Below are 19,053 nucleotides of genomic sequence, written 5' to 3'. Positions count from 1 at the left end.
TGCTGGACAAGCACTGGCTAGCAAATCCTGAGGCTCCTATAGCCGAGGGCTGTCGTCATCTAAGCATATGCACCTTCTCCTGAGTAAGATCAGCATTTTTAAAGGCCAGAAGAATTGAGGCCAGGAAGAGTGTTTATCTCCCAGAGCACACAAAGTGTTTGGCAAGGGATAAAGTGCATGGATTTCACGTGGAAGCCAAAGGTAACATTTCAGGTTTGATTCTATCGATGTGTTTGTTGTTACCCGTGCAGCTATAAAGTCCTGGTCTCTTGCTTGATTGGACTAATTGTAATTCTGAAAATAAAAATTTTGAAGGCAAAAGCAGGCAGATCAGTTAATTGTGTCTTGGTGGCAGTCAGGAAGGGAGATGTGTTTTTTGATGTGCCAGGAATATCCCAAGAAATATGTGTTGAGATTTTAAGAGATTGCAGGGCTAATTTGGTTATTGCCAGAGATACTAGTTGAAGCTACAGAAGCAGCCAGGAGTTCACAGAAAGATGGTACATAACAAAAGGTGGGCAATGGGCAGAGAAGGGCCCTGTGTCAAATGCTACAGAGGCAAATTGAGAATTTTTAAATGGCTATTTTGTAAATAAGAGTAATTAAGATGATATGCATGAGTTTGAATCTTAGTAGCTTTAACTGATGCTGTATTGTAAGGGGTTAAGGAATGTGTAGATTGTGAAAAGTTGAAAGGGTTGTCAGTAAAAGGCTGCCGAAGAGACTAATCTGTTTTGTCAAAAAATTATTTAGTGCCCAAATATATTCTGGAAGGGGGAGCAAGGGCAGAACCCATTTTACTCATTTCCATATTCCCAATTCCTGGCCTATACATGTTTTTAAAAGGCTTACTGAATATAAGGGTATTAATCAACAAAACCTGCTGAATACGAGACATACTTAGCATGTGACAATGTTTGTAACAGTGGGTATCTGTTCACTCTCACCAGGCCCATTCTTCAGAGGTGACTGAGCTGGAAGATCCTATAACAGTTCTTGCCCTGAAGACTAGGGCTTCTGTAACTCACCGGGGCCAGGAGAGCCACAAACAGTGGCCAGCTGCCATTATGAGCTGTCGAGGACCAATGGCACTCGGCTGTGTCCAAATTATTAATTGGTATTTCTTCTTTCAGTAAATGAAGAACTGTCTCAGATTCCTGATGGCCGATCCATGTGCAAGGACTGCTCTTCCCAGTCCTGGCAAATGAAACAGAGGTGACTGTTGGGACTGATCAATGGCTAAAGCCCAATGAACTTCTAATCAGACCAATGGCCCACAGTTAAAGCAGAACGCGGCAGCAAGAGAAGAATACTAATATGGCAGTTCTGAGCCACACTGAAAAGTATCAGATAGTCTTTATCCAAGAGGACTTCTCTGAGAACCAGCTTTAACGACAGCTCTTCAGGAAGTGCCAAGAACATGAGACTTTCTTGGATATGCTCAATGGACTGAACACGTTTTACTGTTCTTATAACCATGTTTACTTTGAAAGGCATACTTTAAAAATGAAATTCTTGAGCATCATTACTACCTAATCCCATGGAAACCCACATTACTCTGATGCTAGTGAGGAAACTGGTGGAGATCAAGCCAACAGCAAAAGATGAGTGCCTTGAGACCTCCGTGGATGACCCAGGCAAGAGGCCTCCTGCTCACTCCTCTGACAGTTGAGCATTGCTTACACGACACCAGTTCAAGGCAGCATTTCTGGACCTGCGTTTGCATCTTATTTCCTCATTGTGTTCACAAATCATTACTGTGACAAAAAACAAGCAGAGTCTCCCAGTATGAGGTATGGACCACTCACCAATGTAGACCTCAGCATGTGACTTGGAAATACTGACAATTTGGGGCTGGGAAAAGGAAAGGAGAACAGGATGTTCACATAATTGCTTAAGAAGACTAATGCAAGACTTTGCCTATAAAACCAAAGGGAAGCTATACCTAAATATGGAAAGAAGTCAGGAGAATTCTTTCAGTGGGAGTCCTACCTAAAGAGCCAACATAGACAACTGAAAAGAAATACTTAATTCAAGGTGGTAGTTAAAACAATGGTTATTATTGTGTTCTCTCCATTTTTCTTGTTAACAGGAATGAAAGATTTTTAATACTACCTAGATCTGGTTATATTTCAGTTTTCTCACATGACTCTACTAAGGTATTAGTGATGTGCTTTATGAAATGTATCTGATCACCTGTAATAAATGCACCAGTTTTGGTAGTGATGCAGTCATGCAAGATTGTGTAGATGACAAAAAGCAAAAATGCATTACAAGTGCCAGTATTTATTGTTTCTTCCCTTCAGCCCCACCCTGAAATTCTTCATGTCTTGTGAGCAATCTGTTTGCACTTCATGTAATGTAATTCATTGTCCAATTGAAGGCACTTCTCCATGTTATAGTGTTCAATTACAATGCAAATGTCTGCTGGGACTTTCAGGCGGGGGTAATTTAACAGTGTTCATGCCATATGGAAGGAATAACACTATTCAGTTTGGGGAGTGATCTCTTTTTAGCCCTGGGTGGAATCAAGCTTGTGTAAAAGTGCTTTACCAGAAGGTGTGAAAGGATGCTTCACATTCCCACCACAGGCAACTGCCAGGCAAATCTGGGGCTCAGTCACCAGGGTTTGCGCCATCTTCCTTCAGAAATAGGCGCTTTGGAAGCCCTTGTTCTGACTCTGGTGGCTGCCTGCCCACCTTCTCAGCTACACTGTTAACAGATGAGCCCTAATCATGTATGTTCTCCGCAGCAAGCATAACCAAGCAGTTTAAAGCAAGACCTGTCTCTTTTGTTGCCACTGAATAAGGTGGAAATAAAGAATACCCAATGAGATGACCAGATTCATGAGTTTTTTTCAATGTAGCAGACCACTTACATGCTAGTTTTCCTACTGAGAAAACAAGTCCCAAGGTTTCATTACCATGGTTGAAAGGCAGGTGCATGGTCACACTTCCGCTTCATGTGCTCATAGGTTTTGATCTGTCACCTTCACAGCTTTTGCCCAACAGCGCTGTCTCCATCTGGACCTGGCCAGTCTTCTTTCCTTACCCTACACTCAGTTCCATCCTATGGTCCAAAGCTTGTTAGGGAACACAAATCCTCTCACCACCTGATACGGTCTCAACCCAACAGTTCTGAATCTGATTTCTACTATCCTAGTATCTGAAAGAATTCCCCATTAGAGATAAAATGTACTCCCAATTTGAAACGTTCAATAAAACTCTTCCATGAGTGCTTGTTGTCACACTGCCATTATTTATTAGTCAGTGAAAATTTACCACCAAATCTTTTACTTTACAGAGCTAACCCAAAGCTGTCAAGCTGTCCATTTCTGCTGTTGGCTGTGTTGGCAATCTGACAGCTGGGTGTTGTCAAAGATGGTCTGCCAAAGACATGAGAGATGCTCATCAGAAGACACCTCCGAGTTTCCATCAGAATTTACACAATGGCTTCTTATCCTGACTTAGGGGTGAGAGAATGAAGGAGAAATCATGTATTCAAACATTTTTATTTATAATTACCATCAAGTAGACTAGGAATTTTAAAATATCCTTTCCCTTTTAAAACTTTTCAAATCTGTATCTCAAAACCTTGTTGATCTACTTTCCTATTTATCACTTGGGGTTTGAAAGCTCAGTTCACCAGGTGAGACGATGACATCCTGAGATATAAAATGTTAAGAGACAGCCGTGCTGATGTCACATGTGGGAATAATTACCCACACTGCTGAGTAGTCCTTTGGGTCTACGTCCCCAGAGACACTCTCTGTGACTCTCTGCTGGATGTAACTGAGCCCTGCCTGTACATGGCACTTCCTAGTCCATGGTGCTCCACACAAATTCTCTGTCATGCTGTACAGAGGAACATGGTCCTCAAACCCTTGGGAAGATCTCGGATTTAAATATAACTGGTATATCCACAAGCTCTATGGTGAGAAATATATTTACAGAATCACACAATATTTCCAAGGCTTGGCTTGGTGAGATAGGCTCCTCCAGAGAGTTGTTGTTTTTGTAACAATTATAGAGAAAGTGAGAAAGGCCTTTCACAAGTTGCAAGATAACTCAGTGTGAAGAGATCTCAAAGATGACAGTTATGCAAATTATATTTAACACTCACTTTGCATGGCTACAGAGAGAAATTCTATGCAACATTTAAAAAAGGAATACACCCTTTTGGCCATTTGCTGTGTAATATTTAAAAGAAAATTAAGCCCAGAATCTGATGTGCCCTGGCAAAGGCTTCACAAGGAAGCATCACAACAGCACTTGGCGCGACCTTCGGCAGAGTCTGGTTTGCCTGACACATTAGGCACAGTGGACACATGAAACAGGATTCAGATGGGACAGCTAAAATATTTCCTGAAAGCAAAACAAAAAACTACACAAAGAAAGCAAGCAAAAATATCCCTTGGAGAATGTATAAAAACCAGGATATATTATCTAAGCAGGCAGAAAGAATTTGGCGTGCTGAACATAAGATGTGCAAACATTCAACACTGCTTTCACCATTTCAAATCATGATGCTGGTAACGTCATCAAATTATAAAACAGAGCTGAAAACGGAATTGCAGAATGCTATCTTCCACAAAACATTAGGACTTCTGATGAAAAACATCACTCCAGTTTATTTTTCAAGACCGGTATAAAAAGAGAAGTGACGAATTCAGAGAATAAACAAACTTTATTTTATAACAGTATTACAGAAAGCAAAATATCATTTAATACAACTTGAAGCTGCTATAAATCTAATAATTATAAGCAAGAGGAAAATGTTCAATATAGTGAATAAGTCCCTATCAGGTCTCTGGTGTCAGCTTTAAACGGTTTAGCTTTCTTACAACCAACTGAACAACCACTGAGGCCCTGCTCCTCTCCCTCTCTACAGCAGCCTCAAACCTGGGCGAGCCATTGAGTTATCTGGGAGATACACCTGCTCAGTAAGAAAAGGTCAGTTTCACACACAGACAAGGAGATTTAATAAAAAGCAAGGGGACTATCCATGTGTTCAGATAATGGAAAGAACTGGAATTTGGAAACGTTAAGAAAGCAAGCACTAAGGTTGTAAGCTGCCTGGCTCTTTTAGTAGAAGGGAAGAAACTGCCCTCTCTCCTCCCTCCTGCTCTGGAATGCTGTCGAAGAGCATGTGTTTGAGAAGCACTGGGACTATGGTGCCACAGGTCTCTGAACACAGTGCATGGTCAGTGAATTGGTAATTCTCCAGTCTGGAGAGTCTCTGACTTTCTAAAAAGTCACAGGACTGGAAAGTCAAAAGGGTTCAAAATAAAAAACATATCGGTGAAATTCTCAAACATTAGAAAATTTTCAAGATGTAAGAAATACTTTTAATTGGTATTAATATTTCTCAGAGAGTATATTTACTGCAATCTGAAAACTCTGCAAATATTTACTGTAAGAATTCAAAGGAAAGAATCTGAAAGAAGGAAAACCACTATCTAAATTAGTCAGAGTTTCCTTTCCACACAACAGCACCTGTTCAAGTGAACAGCACCTTACCAGCCCAGGCTGGCTTTGTTCACTGTCAGATGAGCAAATGAGTCATAAAAAGCAAGTAGTTGTACACAAAGTAAATAAAAAATAAAGACAAAACCCCTTACTTGGGGGGAAAAAAGAAAGAACCAAGAATATTTAGAAGTGGTTATAAAACAAAGTAACATATTTAAAATGTGCGGAAACAGTGTAGACCAGAGCTGTTAAGGTAAGGTTTGATGTTGGCATTTTAACTCTTCAGGCTCTGGTCATTGTTACCAGTCGTAGCACAAATATGCTGGAGTGGAGGTGTGGCATTAAGTCTTGAAATGGTCAAAACTTCTCAGGTTCATGAATTTGAGTGTTGTTTAAACAATGACGTTCTAGGAAACAGAAAAAGAGACAAGGCTTAAATATTTCAAAAACAGACTTGGAAAAAAATGACAATGTTTTCAATGAAGTAATCAGTTATCTGCCCAGATCTATTTATTTATTTATTTTTTTTGGTACCAGGGATCGAACTCGGGTCCTCGCACTTGTGCAGCAGGCGACGAAACCACTGAGCTAAATCCCCGGCCCTTGCCGAGATCTAAATACAGATGTTTAAATAAATAAATAAATAAATAAATACAGATGTTTACCAGAAAAAATGTGTAAGAGGCTACTCTGATCTTGGAGGTCCTAAAGTTTCTGGAGAATTAACAAGCGCACTACAACTGGCAAATGTCACTACATTGCACAAGATTTAATTAACATAAAGCCGGCAATTCGTATGGTACAGTGGTTCCCTCTAACCTACGGCTTTACTTTCCACAGTTCCAGTTATCCATGGCCAACTATGGTACAAAAATATTACATGGAGAATTCTAGAAATAAACAATTCCTAAGTCTTAGATTGAGGACATTGTAAAGAGCACAATGAAACTGCACCCCACTGTACCAGGTCAGGAATCACCCCTCTGTCCAGCAGATCCACACTGCACATGCTGCCTGCTCATCGGTCACTTGGCAGCGGTCTTGTTAGAGGCTTGAGTGTCACAGCAGCTGATGCTCATGTAACCCTTTTCTACTTAATAATGGACCCAAAGCACAAGAGTAGTGACGCTGGCAATTCACTTAGGTTGAAGAGAAGCTATAAACTGTTTCTTTTAAGTGAAAAGGTGGCAACCTCAAGAAAGGAGGTTGGACATGTGTGTTTCTCCTTTGGTTCTGAGGAAGGGATTGGCATAGCCAGACCATGTTTTGAAGACATCACTGTGGCTTGTGTGGTGAACAGGCTAAGGGCAGAGAGCAACAGAGGCAGGAACACTAGTCAGGAGCCACTGCAGGGATCTGGGCTGCCTAAGATGGCAAGGTCAGGTGCTATCGGCAGATGGTGAGACTTGAGTGAAGTGAGTCCTGTAAAGAGGGAAATCTGAGAGGCACCACTGAAGAAAAGGAGTCAAGAGGAGGTGATTAAGAAGGACAGAGCAACAAGATCATAAGGGTAAGAGTCCAGGGCTTTAAAAAAGAGATGGAGGGCCAGGGATTTAGCTCAGTGGTTCCGGCACCTGCCTTCAAGTGCAAGATCCCAAGTTTGATCCCTGGTACAAAAAAAAAAAAAAGAGAGAGATGGAGACAAGATGCAGTAGGTATATATACCAATGCCCAACTATGAATATATTTATTATGTATTGCAAACACATATACTATACAAAAGAGAGAGAATGCTGGGTTTAGCGCTCGAGTAAGGCATTAGGACTAGGGCTGTAAAAACTTGGCAGTCAGGATGTAAGGATCTAACTGAAACCAGCAGCTAGAACTAAGTCTCATTTGAGTATAAGGAGAAATGAAAGACAGTCTTGGGGAAGCCTACAGTCTAATATACGCAGAGAGGAAAGAGGACTAAAAAATAACAATGCTGCACTGTCCCTATAAGAATTTGAGAAGGCAATTGTTTCATTTTCTATTTCAGATTGGTTGAAAATTTTGGCAATAAGTAGTTACAGAGGACAGTGGAGAGAGTAATTAATGTCCTTTAAAGACACTGACCCCAAAGCCAATCAGAATGTACACTCTCTTTGTTAGATAAAATTAAGTCTTGTTTTAATGAAAAAGATCCTATTCAGATGTATCACAGATGCTATAACATCTTGAATATTCAGGAGAGACTGATTAATAAAATTATTGTTTTCCACCCTGTTGTCTACCTTAGGCTATTTCATTACTCACTGGAAAATCAATGGACAAAACACAGTCTTTTTGTTAGTTAGTAATAATGACAAGAAATGTGGGGATGGTATACAGAAATTGATACAGCTTTCAATCAAATGCACTGGGAGTTATGTTAGGCAGGTAGTTGGACATTAGCAGGTTCAAAGGACAAATAGGGTGAGATCCAAAATAGCATTCATTGCCAGTTAAAGAACAGAGACATCAGTGCATAACAGATTTATAATCATCTGTTAGGTCTCAGACCCAAGGTGACCCAAGAGCACAATGACATCTTAATGACATTGTACACATTCCTTCTTACACTTGGCCACCTGGCCGTCTAATTCCACAACAAGGTACACTGCATTCCCAGCTGCCACAACTACAGCTCAATGATACCAGGAAAGGAAATATTTTTTTAAAGACCCTCCTGCCTTGGGCTGGGGCCTGGCTGAAATTTAAAACATATCTTTTGTGAGTTCTTTACATGATTCAAAGCCCTGGGGAAACACTGACCATCTAAAAAGTCCAGGAAGACACCTTGCAATTCCAACGTAACTTCTAAATACAACATTGATAATCATCATAACAACCCCTGCTCCCGGACACCCAAGAGTAACTCTGCTGTGCATAAAATGGACCCAAAGAGCACTGGGTGCAGGTCCTTCCTGGCACTGCCTGCCTTCTCCCTTTAAGGTGTAACTCTGTATCAAAAACTCAGTAAATTCTACCTGTACTTCTGTATAGTTGCCTGTGTATCTTGACTGAATTTTTTCAAGGGTACAAAGAGACGAGGAACAAGGAAGCAAGGGGCTGTTCAATTCCTCGCTGCATCAGAACCTGACTGCCCAGTGAGAGGTCATGTAAGACCTTAAGCCAAGCTACTTGTTTTCCTTCTTCAAGAACTGCTGTCTGCTCTGCTACGGGAATATACACATCACTTGTTGAACACAGCTACCATTTTGCTTAGATTACATTAGAAAACCAGCTCCTTGACCTACTGAAATAATATTTTGGATACAAATTAGGTTAAATACGGTATATTAAAGATTTTTAGATATGTACCAAATACCTACAGTGAATGTAATCATCATATGTTGCAAACATGAACTAAGAAAAAAATAAACAATAATGAAAATGGGGAGAGAGGCTCTAGAGACAAGGACGGCAGGTGGGGAGGGGAGGGGAATAAAAAGAACCAACATGTGTTAAATATATGGACCTCCTCCCTACTACAAACATGTACTAATAAAATAAAATAAAAATAAATAACATGTAAGAAGGGGGAAAAAGAAAAAAATTCCTGTGTCAGCAGTGCCTGAAAATCTGCTACAAGAACAGGGTGTTGGGTTGTAGTCACCATTTTCTCTAGATTCTGTGTCACATTATTTTAAATACGTTTTCGTCAAAAATACAAATTTTATTTTGTATTGAGTCATAAAATTGTAAAGGAGGACCGGGAATTTAGCTCAGTAGTTGCACAGCTGGCCTCGCAAGCATAAGGACCTCAGTTCGATCTCCGGTACCAAAAGAAATAAATAAATAAAAAACATAAATAAGTGAAATTATAAAGGAAAGCTAAAATTAGACTGATTTCAAAGATATTATAGGAAACCAGGAGTACATCGGAATCGAAGATAGATCTGATCTCAAAAAATTCTCAAAATTTACTGAGCTAGATATAGAGAAAAAGCTATCGTCACCCACATAAATTCAAATGTCACTATTCCTACTTATTCACAACAACCACTAGGAAGTATAATGTAGTGTACTAATTTTTTTCTGGGAGTATTACAAATGATAAATTTGATGTGCTCTAGGATTCCAAACAGCTTGCAGAAGCAAAAAAATTTAATTAATTTTAATGTTAAATGTATTTATTTTCTCATTCTTTAAAAAGCAGTGAATAAGGCGTAATTTTGAATCAGCTTCTGAGTATATGAGAACATCTGGACTCCTTTTTGGTCTGGAGGAATAGGGAGCATGAGGTCTCACAGCTCCATATCCATGTATCTTTTTTTGACTCTGCTTACACTTAACCACAGTAACGTGTTCCTAAATATTACACACAGCTCAGCTCTTGAACTGGGGAGAGAAAAGATAAAGATGGAATCACTGATGTCACTGGTATACAAGCACTGCACATTTACAATTTAAAACCTTTTCTGTTCTTTGTCAAGTATCTATAAGAAACTCAGTATGTGAGTTTTTTACAGACCAGATTTTGGGTCTAAATGACTGATCACATGTCCCAACCAAACTGAAAACTAGGCCCTATGTCTTCACTTAAAAGCCAAAAAAGTTTCGAGAACTATTTCTTTTCTTTTGTTCTTTCTTCTTTCCAGCTTGAATTCTACCTCAGACTTGTAGATGTCTGGAAAATTTCACTCTGTCAATAATATATACTGGCAGGCATTAATTATAAGCACTAATTCAATCTACTTTCACTTGTACAGCTTCTTAAGATTTGCCTTAAGTTGGTATAAAGTCACAGCTGTCAAGTATATTCTTCATGTATCAGAATTGTGCTTAACAAAAATACCATGGACTATACAGCATCAACAAGCATTTTAACTATTTGTCCTACTCCCTGGCCTGTGTCCCCCTTTTGGCCAATGTAAGAATATGTCAGTCTCCTCCAATCACAAGTCTAGATTTATAACCAAATGCCTCAAGGGCTAAGGCTGGTCTGGTCGCACTCTGTCTCAGGCCTCACAGAGGGGCCAGAGAGCTCTTACTCAACTCAGTGCACCCAGTGCGCATGGGGAGAGAGGGAAGTCTGTGTGGAAGTGCTGTGATTTCCTCTGAAAAGCACAACCTCAGTTTCCAGGAACCAAGACCTCGCATATGGATCTCAATCTGGAGAGTGCGCTATTCCAGAAATCGATTCAGTAGGCTGATTTTAAAAAGCATTTACAAGCCACTAGAAATGCTGCCTTTAAGTGGCAAAGTACTCATTGAGAGAGACGTCTCAATAAAAATGCAAAAATATGGATTTTATCCAAAATAATGCAAGAAGGCAATCAAATAATGTTTTAGGAAAACAACATTCTTTAAGTGAATGAAGATTAAAGTATCACAGCAGTAATGTAACCAGAGATGTTCTAGGGTCTGTAGGAACAGGCTATTCTCATGATCATATGTCGGGAGCAATGCTACATAATTTTAGGGAAAAATCATTTGGTTAGCCTAGTTCTCCTGCCTACAGCCCAGCTATGGAATTCTGAGACATAATTCCATTTTGGCCTCCGGTCACAACTGAGACCTGAATGATCCAGTGATGCTGTGATTCTCCAGGACAAGATTACACCAGCTGAAAACATCCTGGGAGGAACAAACATCTACTCAGTTTCTCATTGTTCTTGGATTGTTACATATTTGTTTCTCCTGATGTACTGAATAAAAGGTGCAGTAAGCCAGGGGCTTTCATCTTTGCCGCCCAGAGCAGCACTGATCAGACCCCAAAGCTCAGCTTCTTGTCAGTCTCATTTTTCTACCTTTCCTGTAATTCGCCTTGTGCTGCCATGGCTCGCGGGAGACTAGGACTTACTGCAGAGGTTCTAGTAACGTCCCCTTTCCCTGTTCCCTGCAATCATACTGAGGCACTGTCTGTCCTCACCACTTTCGCCAACGGTGCAACAGCACTGACGAGTAACCCTGGTGGCGTCTTAGCACAGGTCAGAGCAGCTACACCACTCTGCACTAGAAGTCACTGCACTTGTCCCCAGCACACACTCGCAGTGAAACAGAAAGCCATTTTCACTTAAGGATGTCCCTGATGAAACAAACAAAAATCCTAATTCTCATATCCCAACCCTTGAGTATGTGTCCTTTTTAATATTCTGTGTGAGGAACTGAAAATATACACACAACATTCCCGCTGCATAGAGAGGAACAATGATGCCTACAGGAAAAGCACTGGTGTGAATATCTCAACTGTGAGCCGAGGAAGCTGCTTTTTAATAAAACACCTCTTTCTGCTTGAGAGTTATGGACAGACTATGTCATTCAACTTGGATATGTGGCAGACATTCTTGAAAATTAAGTGAACCTGTCACTTCAATAAAAACAACAGTATCAATTGTTGCCAATGATAAGTTTCAGGCAAAAATTGCGAATTTTAGAAAATAGTATTTTGTCCATTGTGAGCTGGACAGCTTCCCAGTATTTAAAAATGCTTCAGAGATCAGTGGCAAGTCCTGCTCATTTCCCTGTCTGTCTCAGTCTCAGTTACTGTAGCTGAGCTCAGTCCTGAGTCCCTGTTCGGGGGCCAGTTGTAGCCAACCCTCTCAGCCACCAGTCCCAGGTCCCACTTGCCCCAGGTGCCACTGTGGGGAGCCAGCCCACTCCTCTGAGCTTTCCCCACCCAAGTGCCACTTGTGGGAGACCCAGATCCCTACTTTGCTCTCCCTGACCTGAGAGCAGATGAGGATGAATGACGACAGACAGACACAGAGTCAGTTTAACATCTGGGCAGCCGGGGGGCTCTTGCCTCTAGTAGGCAGAGGAGCCCCCAGCATCTGGCTCGTCTTACTTTTGTCACCCAATATCCATTAGGACAGTCTTAGGTAAACAACTTAAGCTCAGCTGTCTTAATTTTTCCCTAAAACTTGCAATATGCCATCACCCAAGTGCAGCCTTTCTCCTTTGGGCTCACAGAAGAGGCCAATTAGGGCTCAATTCTCCTTTTGTCTCCCACAAGTCATTTTGCCTTTTCCAGGATCTCATACAGGTGGAAGCACACAGTACAACATGGCCTTTTCATACAGGTTTCTTCAACTTAGTGATTATTTTTAACTTACTTTTTAAAAAATTCTCACTTCTGATTTACAGTAAGATAAATTTCAATACAGATAACTTACATGGGGGAGGGGAAGTAAAAAGAATTAAGATGTGTTATGTATAGGTACCAGCTCCCCACATAAATTCAATTTTTATGTACTGCAAACATGTACTAATAAAAAATATAATTCACAGAAAAAAAGCTCACTGAAATTTTTCAATAGATTTTCAGGTGTATAAAGTGGCCTTGAGATCCTTAAATTTGCAAACTTCTTGCAGAATCTGCTATCCTTCTGTTGTTTTCTCTCACAGGTCATCTGAGTATCTGCTGGCTGGAGGAGGACAATTATACTTACAGTCTCTTTCCCTTCCAGTAAGATGAAGCCCAGCACCTGTTCTGCAAGTGACTCAGCAAACTGCTTCTTTGTTTGCTGGAACACATCAAGGCTGCCAGAAGCTCCATCTCCTCTTGAGGCTCTCCTGGGGGCCCATGCATATGGTCTTTCAGGATGAGGGTGGCCCTACTGACGCTGTAATCTTATATGATATTCAGTGGCACAACACAATTGCACTTCAAAGATAAAAATTCAATTCAGAGAAGGTGAACCTTCTGGGCCGCTGAATCACTGCCCCCAGCACCAAGGAGGTGAGCCGAGCCAGGTGCCGGCAGCACACATTCCCCCCCCCACCCCCACTTAAATGAGAAGACAAGTGAGCAAGTCTCAAAACCAGACTTCCAGATTACCTAAAGCAACCCCAAAGGGAAACCAGATGGAACAATCTAATACTCAATCACCTGGACTCCCTGAACTGGCAACCAAAGAGGATCTGGAAAAAATGAAATCAGAAATAATTTCGCAGATAACAGCAGAGATTGTGCCCATAGTGCAAAACATGATTAATAAATCTAGAGAGGAGCTCAGGAACATGATGGAATCCCGACATAGGAAACAAATGGAATCCACAGAACAGATACAAACAGATTTCCAGGAGATTAAAAACTCCACTGAAAGTTTACACAGCAGAATGAGCCAATGTGAGGACAGAATTTCAGATATAGAAGAAAAGATTGCAATTAGTGACCAGGAAAAGAAAAAAATCTCTTTAAAATAGTAAAGGACCATGAGAAATTAATCCAGCAGCTGCTAGACGATGCAAAGAAGAATAACATAAGACTGATTGGAGTCAATGAAGAAACAGGACAGTCCAGACGACATAAAAAAACTTCACCAAAGTGATGGCAGAAAACTTCCTAAGCAGGGGAAAAGAACTTGACATACAGTTAAGTGAGGCAGGTATATATAGGACTTCAACTAGCCTTGATCAAAAAAAATTTACACATAGGCATGTAATTGTTAAGATTCCAGAAAGCCAACAGAAGAACAAAATTCTACAAGCAGTGAGAGAAAAGAAACAAATCACATACAAAAGAAAGCCCATCAGAATCACAGCAGACTTCTCAATGCAAACCCTCAAGGCAAGAAGAGCTTGGAGTGACGTATTGCAAGCCCTAAAGAAAAACAGCCTCCAACCCAGATTGATGTACCCTGCAAAACTATCTTTCAAAATTGATGGAGAAATAAGATACTTTCATGACAAAGAGCACCTTAGGAACTTCATGAGTACTAAACCAGCACTCCAAAACATTTTCGATAATATCTCAAATGAGACCTGATGATAAGCAAAGGAACCATCTAACAGAGGGGCTGAGTGAGAGTGTTTTTGGCAGCTTAATATAAGAGGGTAAGAATCCTTTCCAAACAAATTCATAATTCTATCACAGCTTGAGTCTGATAATATCCTAGGAAAAGACAGCAAGGATCACAGCCGCAGGAAGCACAGCAGAATGAATCCATTGGGCATGACAAGAAATTAAATTCAAAGGGGGAGAATCCAACAAAAAGAAAAAGTCATGACAATGATAAGTCAGTATGTATCAGTTATAACTATCAATGTTAATGGTCTCAATTAACCAATTAAAATAGACTGGAAGAATGGGTCAAGATGCAAGATCCAACAATATGCTGCATACAAGAAACACACTTAATTCAAAAAGAAATTCACATTCTGAAAGTTAAAGGGTGGAAAACAATGCTCCATGTGACAGGAACCTGAAAAAAAGCAGGAATAGCTATCCTCTTTGCAGATCAAGTGGATTTCTAACCAAAATCTGAAACATGTCTGGTCCCAAGAATTTCAGCTAAGGGATAGTCAACTTGTATGCACAAATCTATTGTGAACATGTGTTTTCATTCCTCTCAGGTAAAATCTTAAGAACAGAACTGTTGGTTCTTAACAGTAATACAAGAAATTTCTATATTGTTTTCCAAAGTGGTTTCATCATTTTACATTCACATTAGCAGTATTAGAAAGTTCTAACTGGTTCACACCTGACATTTGTTCTAAAACTTTTAACTTAATCTCCCTAAGGAGTGTATAATACGATCTTGTTGTACTGATTAGTATTTTTCTGATTGTAATGTTGTACACCTTTCCTTGAGCTGCATTAGCTATTTACCATCTTCTTGTGTCTACTTTTTAATTGGGTTGTCTATTAATGAGCTGTAAGAGTTCTTTATATATTCTGGTCATAGGTTATATATATTATAAATATGTTTTGTTTAAGGACTAATTTTCATTTTCTTAATGATGTCTTTTAAAGTTCTAAATTTTGATGGAATCTCATTTATCAATTTTTTCTTTTATACATAATGTTTTTTGTATCCTAGGAAATTCTTGCCTACCCTAAATTCATGAACATTTTCCCTTATAATTTCTTCTCAAAGTTTTAGTCTTGCATATTTAGGTTCATTGATCCTTTCAAGTTATTTTTATGTATGGAAATAAAGGATTGAGATTAATTTTTTACATACACATACTAGGTGTTCTAGTACCATTTGTTGAGAACACTATCTTTTCCTCTGCTCGAGTTATGTTCTATAAAATGTTAATGTTAAATAATCTTTCAAAAATCAGTGGACCATATATGTGTGGTACTATTTCTAGATTCTCTGTTTTATTCCATTGATCTATATGTCTTTCCTTATGCCAACATTGCCTTGATTACTGTAGCTTTAGAGGAAGTCTTAAAATTATGTAATAAATGTCTTTTAACACCATTATTTTTTTTTTTTTTTTACTTTTCCAGGTCCTTTTACTCCTACATAACTTTTAAATTTCAATATCCAATTCTTCATTTATAGCAAGTATACAGAGATCTGAATTTTTATATGTACCTTGTGTTTTCTAATCCTGCTAAATTCAAATACAAGTTCTAGGGGCTCCTAGAGATTTCTGAGTATTTCCTCTGTAGATGATCCTTTCATCTACATATAAAGATTTTACTTCTACCTTGTCAATCCTATGCTATTTGTTTCTTTTTATTGCCAGACTATTTTGGTTTGGGCCTATGTTTCAAAGTTTAATGGACAAATGAAGAGTAGGCATATCTGCCCTTGTTCCCCACCTTAGGGAGAAAGCATTGTATCTTTTCCATTCATATAAGGCATTTTTGCTGGAAGTATGGAGTACATGTCTTTGATCTGTTGAGAAGGTTCTGTTCTACTTCTAGACTCCTGATAGCTTTTACCTTGAAGAGCTGTAGAATTTAGTCCAATCTTTTTCTGCAACTACGGACAGGATCATATGGCTTTTCCTTTCTTCTGTTAAAATGATGACTTTTGGGGGTGGATCTTCCAATGCTGAACCAACACTGCCATCGCTATAATAAAACCATTTTCTACATACTGCCAGATCTGACTTCTAACAGTTTGTTTTGTTAAACAAATTTTTATCTGTGTTCATACTTTTTTCTTCTATTATCTTTATCCAGTTTTAGGATTAGCACAATGTTGATTTCCTAAAATGAGGGGACAAGTGTTCCTTCTTTTTTCTGCTTTAATTGTATGATACAATTCATCAGTTAAAATGTGTATGAGCCTGTTGTTGTTATATAGGTTGGTTTTTAAACTACGAATATACTTTCTTTAATACGTGCTATTCAAATTTTGTATTTCCTCCAGAGTCAGTTTCATTAATTTGTCTTCCAAGGTACTTCATAGAAGCTGTCAAATTTATTTCAAAAAAGATTTTTGTAATATGCTTTCTATATCCTTTTAAATTCTGTAAAATCTGTGGTAATGTCCTCTAAATCTTGATATTGTAATTTTAAAAATGTATAATTGATATTGTGAAATAGGAAGAAAAGGTCTAAAGGAGCAGGGGAAGCGGGAGGGGTAGGGAAAAGGAAAGATGGGAAAAGGAAAAATATGAGAAAAGGAAAAAAATGGAAACAAAGTCTTTGTAAATAGGGAAGGGTGGAGGGAGTGAAGGGAGGGCAGGGGAATGGGGAAAAAAATGAGAACCAAGATACGTCAGTAAAGGTACAAGATCCCAATAATGAATGTAACTGTCTTTTATACCTAAAATGTACCAATAAACTTAATGGAAAAAAAAACTCAGTTCAAAGTTTGCTAGCATCAACAAATGCTGGTGGGGCTGTGGGGAAAGAGGAACCCTGCTCCATTGCTGGTGGGAGTGTAGACTGGTGCAACCACTATGGAGATACCTCAAAGAACTAGGACTGGAAGTCCCATTTGACCCTGCTATTCCACTGCTGGGGATCTTCCCCAAAGAATTAAAAGAATCATACCACAGTGATATATGTGCACCCATGTTCATACCAGCACAGTCTGTGATAGCTAAAACTTCGAAACAGCCCAAGTGCCCATCAACTGGAAACTGGATAATGTGTTTTTTTAATAAAATGGAACACTACTCAGCCATAAAAACTGAGAAAATTGTGCTCGCTTCAGTAGCACATATACTAAAAATGAGAAAATAGAGACATTTATAGCTAAATGGATGCACATTGAGGTGATACTCTTTTTTTTTTTGGTATGGGGGATCGAACTCGGGTCCTTGCGCTTGTGAGGCAGGCGCCAGAACCACTGAGCTAAATCCCCGGCCCAAGGCCATACTCTTAAGTGAAATAAGGAGGACACATATGTATAAATACCGAATAGTTTCTCTGGTGTGAGAAACTGAAAGTGTAAATAAGGACTAAAATGTATAATAGGTAATGTGAAATGGGAAGAAAAGGGGCAAAGGGGAAGGAAGTGGGAGGGCTAGGGGAAAGGGAAGAAGGGTATGGAATTAATATGAGAAAATGGCAAAATAGGAACAAAATCTTTGTAAATAGGGAGGAATGGAGGGGTTGAAGGGAGGGCTGGGCAACGGTGAAAAATAAGAACCAAGAGAGATTATGTAAAGGTGCAAATTTCCAATGATGAATGTCATTATATTGTATACCTAAAATGTACCAATGATTAGAATGAATAATCGATAATGCAAAATAGGAAGAAAAGGTCCAAAGGGGTAGGGGTAGTGGGAGGGGCAGGGGAAAGGAAAGAAGGGAAAGGAAAAATGATGAGAAATGGAAAAAATGGAAATAAAGTCTTTGTAAATAGGGAAAGGTGGAGGGGGTGAAGGGAGGGCTAGGAATGGAGAAAACGTAAGAACTAAGATGCACCATGTAAAGGTAGAATTCCCAATGAGAAATGTAATTGTGTTGTATACCTACAATGTACCAATAAAAGAATTTTTTTAAAAAACAATAAAAAACAAAGTTTGCTACCATCACAAGTCAGTTAAAGTTGAGTACGTTTCCTTTCGGGAAAGTGAATTTTAAGCTGTTGCCTGTGTTTGCATTTCACAGCTGCAGTTGTGCCTAAGGGGGTTTGAAGAAGGAGCATCCAGCCTTCCCTCCAGCTTCTGGTCCAAGCCCTCAATTGATCTTAAACCAGTCACACTCCTGAGTGTAAGCCAACTACACAGCTTTCCTTAAAGTTAACAGCAATTTTCATTTGGGATCTTTATTCTCAACATATTCAGGCTGCTCTAAGAATGACTAGCAACTTCAGAATATCCTGTCAAACAAAAACATCATCAGTTCCATGTTCAGAAGCACAAGTTACAAAAAATGAATGAGTGAAGTTTAAAGATTATCCTATCCTTCACTCATATTTAAATTCACTGCTTCCCTTTTTCCACTCATGTATATTTCTGATGTGTGAGGAAACCAGAAATAATACTTTGTTTTAAGCATGAATATTTTATAAAATATAGCTTAGCTTGTTCACTTAGCTTCATACCAAAGCTGCAACCTCAAAGACTTTCTGTTCAAAATAAATTTTTCAAATCAAGTACATTGCTGGGAGTTTGTTTGAAAGATTCCCACGGTGAATCCTTCTGCAAAGCCATATGTAGCATGGATCAGACTGATGACTGAGGGTGGCTTCTGGCTCTGCCGCTCACCAACTACATGACTGAGGCAAGGGACCCACCCTGCTGGGCCTCGATGTCCTCACTCATAGATGATACAGGAATTGAGAAGGTAGATGACGAAACTCTCAACACACGCAAGCACAGAGCAGGCGCTCAGTAAGTGTGAGTTCATGTTATTACAGATTTTCAGAAATGATATTTCACTCCTGGTTTTGCTTCTAAATTAAAGTCAGTTCTATTCTTGAAGACAGGAGTGTCAAGTTCAGTTTCTCCGTGAATAATTTCCTTCACCAATATAATG

General features: G+C 39.3%; 2 protein-coding genes across 23 annotated transcripts in view; both read right to left on the bottom strand.

Moving 5' to 3' along the window:
* Positions 1–4,667: 4,667 nt before the first annotated feature.
* The window catches only part of Epb41l2 (erythrocyte membrane protein band 4.1 like 2), a 216,421-nt gene continuing 202,035 nt past the window's right edge, over positions 4,668–19,053 (bottom strand). For all 22 annotated transcript variants that reach the window (XM_013072659.3, XM_021259245.2, XM_013072662.3 and 19 more), the window contains one exon: positions 4,668–5,875. The gene's annotated coding sequence lies outside the window, so the exon portion shown is untranslated. The remainder of the gene's footprint in view (positions 5,876–19,053) is intronic.
* The window catches only part of LOC101700754 (small EDRK-rich factor 1), a 29,422-nt gene continuing 16,250 nt past the window's right edge, over positions 5,882–19,053 (bottom strand). The window contains exon 1 of the mRNA XM_087190133.1: positions 5,882–19,053. This exon is cut by the window's right edge and continues 16,250 nt beyond it. The gene's annotated coding sequence lies outside the window, so the exon portion shown is untranslated.

The sequence above is a fragment of the Heterocephalus glaber genome, unplaced genomic scaffold, assembly GCF_053883595.1.
Source record: "Heterocephalus glaber isolate CG9 unplaced genomic scaffold, H.glaber_assembly_v1.0 deba00001550, whole genome shotgun sequence".
In the NCBI taxonomy this organism is placed as follows: domain Eukaryota; kingdom Metazoa; phylum Chordata; class Mammalia; order Rodentia; family Bathyergidae; genus Heterocephalus; species Heterocephalus glaber.
This window is presented reverse-complemented; position numbering and strand designations above follow the sequence as displayed.